Genomic DNA, 14176 nt, shown 5'->3' with positions numbered 1-14176 from the left:
TCTTTACACAGCTTAGATTTCATTCCAGAGGTGATGGGGAAATATTAAGGTGTTTGAGCAGGCAGTAGCTTCATTTCTTAGGAAGTCTGTATCAGTGGAGAGATCGACTGAATAGGAGAACCTGTTAGGTGATAATCACATTCATATTCTAGGCAAAAAAAAAAAAAAAAATATGAAGATGGTTGTATTAGCTTGTGCTTGCATTGTTATAAAGAAATACCTGAGACTGGAAATTTATAAAGAAAAGAAGTTTCATTGGCTCACAGTCCTGCAGGCTATAGAGGAGGCATGGCCACATTTGCTTCTGGGGAATCCTAGGGGAGCTTACAACCACAGCAGAAGATGAAGGGGGAGTGAGGCATTTCACATGGCAGAAGCAGGAGCAAGAGAGAGAGATGGGAGAGGGGCCACATACTTTTAAGCAACCAGATCTCATGACAACTCACTTTCACAAGAACAGCACCAAGAGGGAAATCCACCCCCATGATCTAATCACCTACCATCAGGCACCACCTCCAACACTGGGGATTAAAATTTGACATGAGATTTGGGCGACGACACAGATCCAAAACGTATCAATAGTCTTTAGAAGTATAATGACAGTAGGTACTAATAGAGGGGTTGAAAATGAGAATGCTAGCAGAAAGTCAAACACCATGTAAAACACATGATTTAAAATCAAGCTAATGTATTCTTGAAACTCCTTGTATTCATCTGCTCAGGCTGCCATAGCAATATACCACAGATTGGGTGGCATAAACAACTGAAATTTAATTTCCCACAGTTGTGAAGACTGGAAGTCCAAGATCAGGGTGTTGGCAAGGAACAAGGGTTGGTTCCTTCTGAGACCTCTGTTCTTCGTTGTATTAATAGATGGCCATCTTCTCCCTGTGTCTTCATGTAGTCCTTTTTTTGGGTCTGTGTCCTAATATCCTTCCTTTCTGTCTGTCTGTGTCCTAATCTCCTCTTTTTATAAGGACCCAAGTCAGATTGGATTAGAACCCACCGATATGCTCTCACTCTACCTTAATCACCTCTTTAAAGGCTCTATGTGCACATCAGTCACATTCTGAACTACTGAAGTTAGGGCTTATATATGAATGAGGGAGGAGGTGACACAATTCAGCACCTGACACTCCTGTTACAGTTCTCACATGTGCTGCACCCAATGTGCTATGCATATCCAGTCACATCAAGAACCCCGTCATGAATATGTGCCTTCAAATGCACATCCAGGTTACAGCAGCTGGGTTAGACTTCCCAGAGCAGCCCATATATTTCCATCAGGTCCCCCCAAAATAGAAATGGTGCAAGATAAAAATGGAAATAAGAGCTTTTCTATTAATGCATTTCTGAAATGGCAGTTCTTGATTCTGAAAGAGGCTTAGATCAGGTGGGTTGGGGGCAGACAGATTGGATTTGAGATCTAATGTGAGTGATGCTTCTACAGCCTGAGAAGTACCCATGGTCCCTCCTGTAGACAAGTCAGAGCAAACTGGACAGACTGGATCCACCCTTCGTTTCTGTTCTAGTTGTGCTTCAAGATTCAACCTTGAAGAAACCCATTTTTACGAACGCTAGCTTTTTTTCTAAAGAAATGCAAATGTCTCTCTTCTTCACACATGCACACACAAATACACGCACACACATGCACGCATGCATACACACACACTACCACCATACACAGTATCAAGAACCAGCCCCTCACCTCTAACTAGATGTACCATTATGGGGCTCACTGCATTACCACATTTTAAGTCCTGAGGTAGCAACCACTGATAATCAATATTCTAGGTGTAATCTCAAATTCTGTGCTGTTTTCCAAAAGAGCATTAACCTTTAAGGTTCACATTAGGCAGCGTAAAGTTTCTTTTGATTGTTCAGTCACTATCACCCCTCGATCTCCTTCCACCTTCCTGTTTCCTATGGTTCCCCCACCTGGAAGGCCTGGGCAGTGCTATATCATGTTATAAAGAAAAATAAAGGCCGGGTGCGCTGGCTCATGCCTGTAATCCCAGCACTTTGGGAGGCCGAGGCAGGTGAATCATGAAGTCAGGAGTTCCAGACCAGTCTGACCAAAATGGTGAAATCCTGTCTCTACCAAAAATATAAAAATTAGCCGGTAGTGGTGGCGCGCGCCTGTAATCCCAGCTACTCAGGAGCCTGAGACAGGAGAATTGCTTGAACTTGGGAGGCAGAGATTGCAATGAGCCGAGATGGTGCCACTGCACTCCAACCTGGGTGACAAGAGCAAAAACTCGTTCTCAAAAAAAAAAAAAAAAAAAAAAAAAAGAAAAAGAAAAAAAATATTTTCTAGCTAGCTTCCCAAATTTTCTCTTCTGGAAGCCTATTTATCAGAAGGCTCAATACAAAAGAGAGGAAGTGCTGTAGGTAGATATTATAAATTCCATTGGGGTTTCAGAAGTTGAACCATCTATTTTATTCTAGCAGGAGATGTTTTCTATATATCTGCTGATTGCACATTCATTCTTTAATCTTTATACATGAAAAGCTAAAAGCAGAAAGCTATGGACTAAAATTTTCTCTGTAAATTGTTGAACATTTGCAACAGATATAGAAAATCACAGTGTGAAAGCCGTTAAAGCTGTGAAAAAATAAATTGGAGGCACCACAGGAAATGGAGGTTTTACATAAGGACCAGGAGCCAGCCAGAGTTTTCAAGTCCATTTTGTAATAAAGGGAATTATGATCCACATAAAGCCTACTTTGGGAAATTTACATTTTGATGGATAATACGCTTATAACAATTAATATGAAATGTTTCTGGTTTACCTACTACATGCTTCTAATAGATAGTCCACATGCGTCTTTAGCAGAATGTAACTGCTAATATTTGAAGTGCAGGAAATTCCTTGGTTCTCATTTAAAATACCATAATGCTCTCCTTGCTCCAGGCAGGCGAAAATAAAATCTCAATTAAAATAAAAGCAGGCATAGTTCCAGTTAAGCAATGATCATTTACAGAATTAATGCAATAAAGCTTTTTCCATGAAGTGCATAGTCAGCATGGCGTGGGAGCAATCATGCCGGACTGGGAATCCAGTCCCCTAGACCCAGAATTGGCTGCTCTTTCACCAGGTTGTTCAATCTTGCACACATCACTTAACCTCTCTGGGCAACAATTTCCCTATGGATAAAAAATAATATTTTTAGCTATCATCTCTCAGACTTCACCTAGCTTTGAAATGCTGGGCTTTATGCTCAAACAACCTGTGGAAATCCTTCTAGCACTGAGAAATAAAAGTATTCAAAGGAGCTTAGTTTTACTACAATCTAAACTCAAGAAAATTAAGAAAATAGAACAGTAACTAGATAAGGAGATCATGAACAGGCAGCATTGTGCCAAATGGGGTCTTTAACGTTTTGTTTGACCAGCACAGCATTTCTGTTAATAAATAAATAACCCTTTAGGTATCCAGTGTCTCAGAAAATGCACAGCTTGGTCCCTATCATTACAAACTTTATCAGACATTTGAGCTTCTTAAATGATTTCTACTGCTCCCCTTTGCTTCAGACAAACATTTCCCTCCTCCCACATATCTGGGGATTAAGAGGGTTTTGCTGCCTTCTAAGCACAGTGGTGATGAGGCAAAAGGAATGGAATCTTGTTGTTCCCTAGCTCTGCTGCAGAACTGACCTCATATCTTGTTCCATTTCTTTTTTAGTCATCCGTTTTCCATTCCAGGTCTCTTTTCACTCCAATGCCGATATCTGAGTGGAAAGAGTTGAGCAGACCTTCCAGGATTAATGGAAATGCCCAACAAATATTTGGCTCTTTACATCCCTCTGCTTATCTTCAGGGATTGGGAGAAGGGGAGAAAGAAACTATTAAGTAAAAGCATTGACACACTACTTAGAGCAGAAGAAATCAGAAAAAGAGTAAATGTATTCATCTTGAAACCAACTGTCTACCAATGTGAGGGAAAACAAGAAGGGCTTAAAAACTAGTGAAAGTTGTTCTCAGCTTTTCCCATTCATTATCTTGTAGACTAAAAGAAAAACATAGATGTAGTGGAAAGAAAGCAGGGCCAACAATCAACACCTGAGTCTTCTCTGGGTCTTAGCCTCTATTTCTACAAATGAAGAAACCAGCACTACTTCACTGATTCTAAACCATGGCTGCATATTAGAAGGACCCAGGGAGATTTTAAAAACACAGATGCCTGGACCTTACCCAGAATCCCTGGAGAGAGGGCCCAGACAACTGTATAACTGACCTTTTTGTTCTTTTGTTTAGAAAATATACAAGGCAAAATTCTAACCACTCGTTTGAGTTACTCATCTCTGAGTACTCCCATGTATATGTGTGATGCATGTGTTTATAAACTTCCATTTGCATTTCTCTTGTTAATCTGTCTTTTGTTAGTCTAATTTATAAGGCCCCAGCCAGAGAGTATAAGACAGGTAAAGGAAAAACATTTTTTTCTCTCCTGTAATATAAAATAAGTATACTTATAAATGTGCACATATTTGTATATATGTTTTAAAGTATATATTTGCATATATATCTTAAACCTTTTCACTAGAAGGTCAAGGGAGCAGTGACTTTCTGGTGGCACAAATCTTGGTTTACAAACATCACTCTAAATGTGCCAGAGCTCCTTGGAAAAATGGATGATTGTTGTACTGAAAGAGGAGCCTCAAGTATCTGGTGGCACCAGAAGGTAAGGAAATGCTCAAAGAATAATGGGAGCACATATAACCCACTGGATTATAACCCATGAACTATAACCCGATTCTACAACCAGTGGATTATAGCCCACAGAATAACAGTATTATTCACATAATAGAAATTTATGAGTCAACACTGATACAAATAAAGAAAAAAACACATAAGGAGAAGAGAAAACTGTTCCTTGTAACAGAGAGCTAGCTAATAAAAATAATGATAAATAGAAAGGAAATAATGGCATTGAAAAACATCTTTTGGCAACCATTATAGTAATATTATTTCAAGCAGGAAACATCGATGGATGTTAGAACTAGTAGGAACAGGGAATGAGGAACATAATTGTACATGATCTCAAAGTATCTATGCCAAAATATTTATCAATCCATACTTTTCAAAAACTAACTCACAGTAGAAAAACCTGGCAGACACTATCCAAATCGAATGATACATGTAAACAGCACTCTGTAATGGGGAAACAGGCGCCATGTGTTTCCCAAGAGAAGTTAAAGAGCACAAGCTCTGTGATATTCCAGCTAAAAATCTATGCAGGATCTAATCATAAGAAAACATCGCACCATTCCAAATTGGGAGACATTCCATAAAATAACTGACCTGCAATCTTCAAAAATGAGAAGATCATGAAAATCAAAGGAAGACGGCAATTGTTTCAGATCAGAGATAGAGACAGGTGACAGCTGGGAGCAGCCCCTGATCCTGGATGGGATCTTTTGCCACAAAGGACATTGCTGGAACCATCAGGGAAATGTGAATTCAGTCTCTGGGCAAAGAGTTATACTAGAGTCCTGGGTGCTATTGTGGCAACTTGTCTGTAATTTGAAATGTGTGACTTTTTCCCCCCGGGATTAGGGTTATTTCTGTGTTATCTTCCTTCCTACTCCATCAGCTGCTTGACTGCAGAAGCCACAGCTGGCTCAGTTAGCTATCCTTCCACAGCACCTAGAGAGTGGTAAAGCCTCGTAAATGTTTCTGGAAGACAGGAGGGGAGAGAAGGACCACACGGAAGGGAAGGAAGGAGAGAGAGCCTGGGGGAAGCTAGCCAAAAGTAAACATGTGACCTCTCTGCCAGGCAGTTCAGATGGGCTAGATTTCTAGGTGGCTGGACTAGATAATGATTGTGGAAAATTCTAGCCTTGCTTTACTTAAAGTGTCTCTGGAGGAAAGAAAAATCATTGAAGTGTGTTTTTGGACCAGCTTGTCATTAGCTGGAAAAAGCTATTTTGTTGCCTTAATTAGTTTTATTGTTTTGACATTTTAGCTTTTTAAAGGCTTTGTGCTGGAATTCAAGTACAGTATTTCATTGCCACAGAGTCTATTTTAATGAATGATTATTATACAAATGAACCTGCTAATAGGTTCCTTTTTTTCCCCCAGAAAACAAACAAAATTCACGAAGAAATACTCAAGGGCTCCCACTTTATATTAAACCTGTGTGTGTGTGGGGTTTTTCTTCCTTAAAAACAAAACAATTTTTATAAAAACCATACTTGGTTCTGCTACAAAAATCTAAATGGCTGTTACGGTAAATTGACACGTAAGTAATGCAAGGTACTTAATAATGAGAACTTTCCCTCTTTATTTTTTTTTTTCAGATTACAAAAGGTGCTAATAAAATAATGCATTTGCCAAGGCTTCTCAGTTTGTTCAGGAAAATCTTCTAAGGATGCTAATTCTTTGCTTCCTGTCTTAAAACCTAGTCTTTCCTGTGTGGATACGCTGTTGCCAGGGGCCAACCCCTAAACAGGCTGCTAACCATATAAACAGAAGATCTTGTTCCTGGAAGAAATGCCCCACCCATGTGCTCATAAACAATGATCGCATTTGTTGGAGCTAAACCTCCCTGGACTTCATTGAATGTGGCATTACCCCATCCTAAGGGATGCTGTGGCATATTACCCAGCAGGATTCCAGTTATAAGAGCATGGTAAACAATTAGAACTCATTTACATTTTACAATTAGGTTTCACTTACATTTTACTGTGATTTTTACACGCATCAAAAGCTTTATTTCACATCTTTACTAAATCCACAAACCGTGAATTTAAGCATCCCATATTTTTGACATGTTATTCCACATGCTAAATGTCAGTAGTCTACATTTGGTTGAACAAAGGCTAAGAATTATACAAGAGTGTGCCCAAATTGAAATGAAATGACTCTGAAATCTAAAAGCTAAGCTAAATCATTTACAGCAGCTTCGTAAAAGCCTGAGAGATGAAATGCAAATTTCCTCTGGTATTAAATAAAATATGTTTAACTCATGTCATGTATTCTAAAGGTCTCCCAGGATAGATTTCTGAAGGTCTGTCAGTTTATTAGGGCACAGATGATATCCATCAATTGGAAATCAATACTTACTGCTGGGTTGTAATTATAAATTATTGGGAAAATGCAGGTGGTAAATAGGCAGGGTATTTCTTGCTAATAGTTTGAAATAAAATTGGTTTGATTTCTAGTATGTGGGTTGAGAAAGAATTTTTCTGTATTTGCTTTTAATCTTAATTTTTTTTCAAGGTTTGGTTGCTAGAGGAACAGTTTCTCTCTATGGATTACTGCATTTTAAATTCTGGAAAACAGTGCCCTACAAATCCAATGTGATGATGTTCACAGGGAAATAATATGCATTTACATTTTATTGGTACAAATAAGAGGGATTTTTTCTGCTTCTTTTCTTTCTTTTTCATGGTCACTTTACTTCCAAGTATACAACAGTGTACATTCATTAGCCTTTTAAAGCATTTTCTGTACAGAATTTCAATTGCTTTTCTTTTTCAAAGTTCCCTATCCTGCATTTCTGTCTATATAATAAAATATTCCTTTGTATAAAGATATATAAAAGAATTTTACATTAAGCAAAATGATCTGAAACTTCACATAGAGAAAAGAGGTTTTTTGTCTTTTTACACAGGCTGTCTCATTTGTCCACTAAATTCTACTACTAATGTTATTTATAATGTACTTGTTCCAAAAACTGGCTTTGTTTGCCTTGCCAGCAGAGGAGAAGGATTCCACCTTCAGGACTAATTCTTCATAATCAGCATTTGCATTCAATCTTGAGAGCTTTCCCCAGTTACCTGCTATTGATTCATCTATGCCTTCAGGACAGTATTCAGTCAGCGGCCCTCTACTTTGTACCAGGCACAAATGTGACAGCTGCTGCCCTCATGGTACACAGAATCTAGTAGACAACAAAGAGTGACAGCTTCTGAGGCAAAGAATAGAGAAGAGGTATTCCGGGAGTGCCAGGGGAACATAATGCAGGAAGCCCTAGAGGAAGGAAGTCTGCCATCTTTCCGCTATGCAAGCCTTGAAAATCAAGGAAGGTGGGGAAATCTAGAGCTTCCTCTCCTATCTGTCCGCTAGTCTATTAAAAAGAGGTGAAGATGTGAGAAAGACAAAAAACAGGGACTCCGATTAGAGGGGTGGCCACGCATCAGCTCCAGAGAACTGAGGACACAGAGCTACATTCTTGACACAAACTCTGGAGAACTGCAGTGAGCAAATCAGTGATGAGGTCATACTGAGACTGTTCTCAAACGTAAACATGTTACCTAAGATCCTCCCTCTTATTTTTAGTAAAGGCTTCAAAGAACACCAAAAAGCCTCAGGAAGGGATTAATAATTATTTTTACTTCAAGTGCAAATGTTAATTCTACTCATAGAGTCAAATATTATAGAAATATTTTATATGAAAAAATAAAAAATATTGTACTGAGGACAATTTGGGTCATCAGTACACAGCTCTGACCCATTGCCCAAGCATTTTATCCTACAATGTAAAATATCCACATATCCACACATGCACCACACACACGGACATGTGCACATCAAACACAGAGACACATACATATAGGCATTATACGCATACATGCATGGGAACACACATGAAGCCACAAACATACAGATGCAGATACACATATAAACACACAGACAGAATATCATTTAAAATAGCATCCTAGTCATAGTATAGCAAATTATGCACTCACTATTCTATTTTCAATACGTTTTCATTTATATCCATCATTAATCTTTCTTTTCCTTTCTTTTTTTTTTTGAGACGGAGTCTCACTCTGCTGCCCAGGCTGGAGTGCAGTGGTGCGATCTTGGCTCGGCTCACTGCAAGCTCCGCCTCCCGGGTTAACACCAGTCTCCTGTCTCAGCCTCCCGAGTAGCTGGGACTACAAGCACCTGCCACCACGCCCGGATAATTTTTTGTATTTTTAGTACAGACGGGGTTTCACTGTGTTAGCCAGGATGGTCTCGATCTGCTGACCCCGTGATCCACCCGCCTTGGCCTCCCAGACTGCTAGGATTACCAGCGTGAGCCACTGCGCCTGGCCCATTAATCTTTCTTTACCCACTTCCCTCTTGACTGAAATACCCAAGATCACAGAAAACTCAAATACAGTGCCTACATCTTCAAAGCCCATGTTGCTTTTCTACTCCAATATGCTGCTCTGATATTGAGTGACATTTTCACTGACTGTCTTTAACTGAAAAGCAAATTAAGTGGGAAGTAAAGATGAAAGGGAAAGGAATGTTAGAAGAGGAAATACTATAATGGTCAAAGAACCCAATCCACAAAGTTTCCTTTAGAACGTTTCTAGAATTCTCTATTCTGCTGATGATTAACCATTGAAATGCTATTTTAAACCATCTACGGTTGAATGAGCCATTTCTCCACTCACCTCTTTATGCCCTAGGTAAGAAATCTCCACCCCCAAGGGCTTTGTTCTGAGAGTTCCAAATCCTGCCTCTCACCACTAACCTTCGGATTTTGCTTTATGGACAAAAGTATGCTAAAAAGACATGAAATGAGAAAACATGAGTGTCAGTTCCAGACCCATCTCTTACTGGCTGTGGAATCTGGATATGAATTGTATCTGAGTTTTACTCAGTTTCCTTATACATAAGAATCATGTCTACCCACCTTTGAGTTTTTTAATGTGCGTGGGCAGTAGTATCCCCTTATCCACGGTTTTGAATTCCATGGTTTCAGCTACCTCTGGTCAACCACAGTCTAAAGATCTTAAATTAAAAAATCCAGAAATAAATAATTCCTAAGTTTTAAATTGCCTGCCATTCTGAGTAGCATGATGAAATCTTATGCCATCCCATCCAGATGTTTATCATCCCTTTGTCCAGCATATCCATGCTGTATATGCTCTTCAATGGTGACTTAGTAGCTGTCTCAGTTATCAGATCTACTGTGTCAGTATTGTAGTGCTTGTGTTCAGATAACCTTTATTTTACTAAGTAATAGCCCCAAGAGTAATGCTGATGGCATATTGTTATAGTTGCTCTACTTTATTGTTAGCTATTGCTGTTAATCTCTTACTGTAACTAATTAATAAATTAAACATTATCATAGGTATGTATGTATAGGAAAGAACATAATGCATATAGGATTTGGTACTACTTGTGGTTTCAGACATCCACTGGGGGCCTGGGAAGATGTCCCTCATGAATAAAGGGAGACAACTGTATAAAAGAATAAAATAATGAACACGAGTACTTTGTTTCCTGTAATGTACTTGCATCAATCCATTCTCGTATTGATATAAAGAACTACCTGCGACTGGATAATTTATAAAGAAAAGTGATTTAATTGACTCACAGTTCTGCAGGCTTTACAGGAAACGTGGCTGGGGAGGCCTCAGGAAACTTACAATCATGGTGGAAGGCAAAAGGAAAGCAGGCATGTCTTACATGGCTGGGGAAAGAGGAAGAGAGGGAAGTGAGAGGTGCTGCACACTTTTAAACAATCAGATCTCGCTGGATGCAGTGGCTCACGCCTGTGATCCCAGCACTTTGGGAGGCCAAGGCGGGCTAAGGTCAGGAGTTCAAGAACAGCCTGGTCAACATGGCGAAAACCCATCTCTACTAAAAATACAAGAATTAGCCCGGCATGGTGGTCCTCACCTGTAATCTCAGCTATTCAGGAGGCTGAGGCAGGAGAATTGCTTGAACTCAGGAGGCGGAGCTTGCAGTGAGCAGAGATCCTGCCGCTGCACTCCAGCCTGGGTGACAGAGCTGGACTCTATCACAAAAAAATACAGAAAAAAAATCAGATCTCATGAGAATTCACTCACTATCACGAAAACAGCAAGGGGGAAATCTGCCCCCATGATCTAATCACTTCCCACCAGGCCATTCTTCCAACACTGAGGATTACAATTTGGTATGAGATCGGGGCAGGGGTTCAAATCCAAATCATAACAATACTATAAAAACTCAAAGCCGGACACATGTAGTCCTAGTTACTCAGGGGGCTGAGGCGGGGGGATTGCTTGAGGCCAGGAGTTTAAGGCTGCAGTGAGCTATGATCATGCCTGTGAATAGCCACTGTATCCCAGCTCAGGCAACATAATGAGATTCTGTCTATAAAAATAAAAAAAAAATCAAAATATTATTGTTCTTATCCCAATCATTATCATCACACAGTAGGAAAAAAAAAGAAAAAGAAAAAAAAAAGTGCCTGTATATGTATAACTGTATGTCAGAAGAGACAGAAATAAGCATAGTCTTATCCATACAAATTTACATTCAAAAATATTTATATTCTGATCAGGTTAATTCTTTTATGTATAGTGTATTTTCCATTTCCCTGTCCCACTATTTAAGCATATTCTTGGAAAGTTCATTTATCAAAGGGTTTTAGGACTATAGCATCTTCGCAAATTTGGGAAAGTACTTTCTAGAGCATATCCAATTTTTATAAAATGAAGCTTTCATATGTTTATATAAATCCACCTTAACCTTATCTAAATAGGTGGATTGTATTGTCAACCTATACATCCCTTCTTTTTCTTCCTTCATAAATTCATCCTTTGTGGATCATCACATGGTTCTTTCCATTCTCGGCCACAAGAATAATGACTTTTTTTCTCTGATTGGAGACTCATGCTCACAAATTAGATATGGTGGCAGTTTTCCTCCATCTGGAATGTTAGCAAGAGACTTGGCAAACTCAGGTCTTATATTATTCAGTGGTGAGATTGACAGTCTTGTGGAGTCAGAAATGGATACAGTAGATTCAGCTGCCATGTCAAATCAGATGGAAAGTCTATCATTGTTTGTGATCTGATGAGGATGGGAGAGTCAGCATTGTGGTATTACATTCTCCAGTTAAAATCAAGTGATAGCAATTTATAACTTTCCAGAGGTATCATTTAGCTGTGGTAGAGTCTATAGAATGAGTTACTCAGCCTTAAAGCATTGCATGTCTACAACGCCTAAAGCAATGAATCTCCCATACTATCCACAGCTCCACAAAGCTTCACACAGACCATCAGACCTGCTTGTCATCTCATATGTGTGGCGGACAAAGTTGGAGCAAGAATGATTTCTGTGAACTCTGCAATATGAATTTGATAGATGCACTGGTGAATCATACTGTTAAACTCAGAAATGAAAGTCAAGAATTTCCCATGAAGGGCTTCACCTTAGGGCCATATCACATGTACTCATTTAAGGGCCCTTTCTCTTTTGCCCAAACAGAAGCATAAGTTTAAAAAAAAAAAAAAAAAAAAAAAAAAAAAAAAAAAACTACTTAGGATAAATCATTTGAAAATAGTTAAAAATGGGCCAGGCACAGTGACCCATGCCTATAATCCCAGCATTTTGGGAGGCCGAGGTGGGTGGATCACTTGAGCCCAGAAGTTCGAGACCAGCCTAGGCAACATGGTGAAATCCTGCCTCTACTAAAAAAAATACAAAAATTAGCAGACCCTGGCTTGGTGGTACGTGCCTGTCTATAGTCCCAGCTATTCGAGAGGCTGAGGTGGGAGGTTTGTTGAAGCCTGGGAGGTCGAGGCTGCCACGAGCCAAGATCCCACCACTGCATTCCAGTCTGGGTGACAGAGAGAGGACTCTGTCTCAAAAAAAAAAAAAAAAATAGAAGTCAGAAATATGAACAACGATCCTAATTCTAAGACCTCCATCACAAAGTTAAATAATAATAACAAAAAAAGAAAATGTAAGTGTCTGACAACATGGAAATGAATAAATGCATCATGGTCAATAAACATGGTGAAATATAATGGTACAATTAAAAATGCTTATAATTAACTTTAATGACAAAAATGCATCTCATTAAGTTCAACAAGTCAGGGTATCATACTGTATCTAAATTATCATTTTAATAGCAGAAAAATCTGTGTGTATGGAAAAACAATGGAAAGAAAATATACCTAAATACAAGCAATTATTATTGTTGAATGCAGATGTATCAGTGGTTATTTCTTTTCCTTCATATGTTTTTCTACATTTGCCAATTTTTTTCTACAATAGGTATGTATCACTTTTATATTCAGGAAAAAGTGAATAGTACTAAAATAAAGTCTTTTAAGCTGACCTAATATAGTTATTGGCCGATGGGACTTTTTGTATATGGACTTGCAGGTTGCTATTTATTCTTCTTTGTAAAAAACATTCTTCCAGAAATTTTTAAAAGAAAAGATGCTCTTTGAGATACTCCTTGAATTTAATTAATGAATAGGACATAAGCAAAAGATGCCTACATTTCAACTTTTTCCAACTGTAAGAAGTGAAGAAGAACCATTCCCTTTGTAATGACCCAGATTCCCTGCCACTTTCCCCATGCATCTCTGGCTAGATCCCCAGGCAGCAGGCAATTGTGCTGTGCATTGAATGACTCCTCTACTCAGTGACCTGAGGCAGCCTGGGAATTTCTGACCTGCTCTATTCCTTTTATTAATCATCAAAACTTTGGCTATGAGACATGTTGCTATTGAAATAATTTTACCTATGGGGTTCATTTGGCTTTAATCATTAACTTCAGCTTTCAATCTCCTCTCCTTTATCCCCATCAGAAAACTTCTCAAGCCTCCAGTCTGGCATGGAGATTAGCGTTGAGGCCTGTTGGTTCAATCAGCCTCTGTGCTTCATTATGATCCATGACATAATGACATGATGTGATTTGCCCCAGTGCACTCTGAAGTGACTTGCTGCTGTGGTTCAGCAAGGCAGCAAGAATTTTTGAGAGGCCCCATTCTTGTTGATATCACACTTTCTAAAACACCAGATTTCCCACTGATTTTGTAGAAAATTAGTTTACATGTGACTGTCTCCACCAATAGGCACACATGTGTATGTGTACATACAAATAGGCCTGCTGGTCTAAATTGAACATCTTAATTATTCTCTTATTTTGTAGGAATTGCTGAATACATTTTTGGTTCTACTTTTGTTTGACTCAAAAGTATGCATGTGTGAGCCTGTGTGTGGGAAAGATGAAGGAGGGCGGATGGAAAATGTGTTCTGTAAGATATCGCTGAAACAAATGTAACTGTATTTATTGCTTTCTGTTTATGTTTATACACATGTGGCTATCTGACACTATGAATTTCTCTTCAGGAGTTAGATGCCTTCAACATTTCAGGTTAAAACCACAGAATTTGACCCTACAGTGTTTGTTTCTTTTGGTTAGATACAGAAGATGAA

General features: G+C 38.9%; 1 long non-coding RNA gene across 2 annotated transcripts in view; it reads right to left on the bottom strand.

Moving 5' to 3' along the window:
• The window catches only part of LOC140709920 (uncharacterized), a 269429-nt gene that overhangs the window by 232564 nt on the left and 22689 nt on the right, over positions 1-14176 (bottom strand). For both annotated transcript variants that reach the window (XR_012090701.1, XR_012090700.1), the window contains exon 2: positions 10329-10424. This is a non-coding gene — a long non-coding RNA (uncharacterized lncRNA). The remainder of the gene's footprint in view (positions 1-10328; positions 10425-14176) is intronic.

The sequence above is a fragment of the Chlorocebus sabaeus genome, chromosome 23 (genome assembly GCF_047675955.1).
Source record: "Chlorocebus sabaeus isolate Y175 chromosome 23, mChlSab1.0.hap1, whole genome shotgun sequence".
In the NCBI taxonomy this organism is placed as follows: Eukaryota; Metazoa; Chordata; class Mammalia; order Primates; family Cercopithecidae; genus Chlorocebus; species Chlorocebus sabaeus.
Note: the sequence above shows the minus strand (reverse complement) of the source record. Positions and strands in the feature narration are given on the sequence as shown.